Genomic DNA, 490 nt, shown 5'->3' on the forward strand with positions numbered 1-490 from the left:
ACCTTGTCATGCACCCACAGATGCATCTCAAGCAGATCCAAGGAGGTGATCCTCCTACTCTATGCAGCACTGGTCAGGCCGCAACTGGAGTACTGAATCCAGTTCTGGGCACCGCACTTGAGGAGGGATGTGGACAACATGGAGAGGGTCCAGAGGAGGGCCACTCGCATGATCAGGGGGCAGCAGGGCAGGACCTACAGGGAGAGGCAATGGGACCTGAACCTGTTCAGCCTCCATAAGAGAAGGCTGAGGGGGGATCTAGTGGCCTGTTACAAACTAGTCTAGCCTGTTCCCCTGAGCACTACCAGGAGTGACTAAGAATAACAGTTACAAGCTGGCCAAGGGTAGATTTAAGCTAGATATCAGGAGGCGCTACTTTCCTGTCAGGGCGGCTAGGATCTGGAACCAACTTCCAAGAGAAGTGGCGCTGGCTCCTACCCTGGGGGTCTTTAAGAGGAGGCTAGACGAACACCTTGCTGGGGTCATTTGA

The 490-nt window shown here is 54.5% G+C and overlaps 1 protein-coding gene across 3 annotated transcripts in view; it reads left to right on the plus strand.

Moving 5' to 3' along the window:
* Nucleotides 1–490, plus strand: part of RALYL (RALY RNA binding protein-like) — a 939792-nt gene that overhangs the window by 872378 nt on the left and 66924 nt on the right. The window lies entirely within an intron of this gene.

Source organism: Gavialis gangeticus, unplaced genomic scaffold, assembly GCF_001723915.1.
Source record: "Gavialis gangeticus isolate Ggan-Ray unplaced genomic scaffold, GavGan_comp1, whole genome shotgun sequence".
Classification (NCBI taxonomy): Eukaryota; Metazoa; Chordata; order Crocodylia; family Gavialidae; genus Gavialis; species Gavialis gangeticus.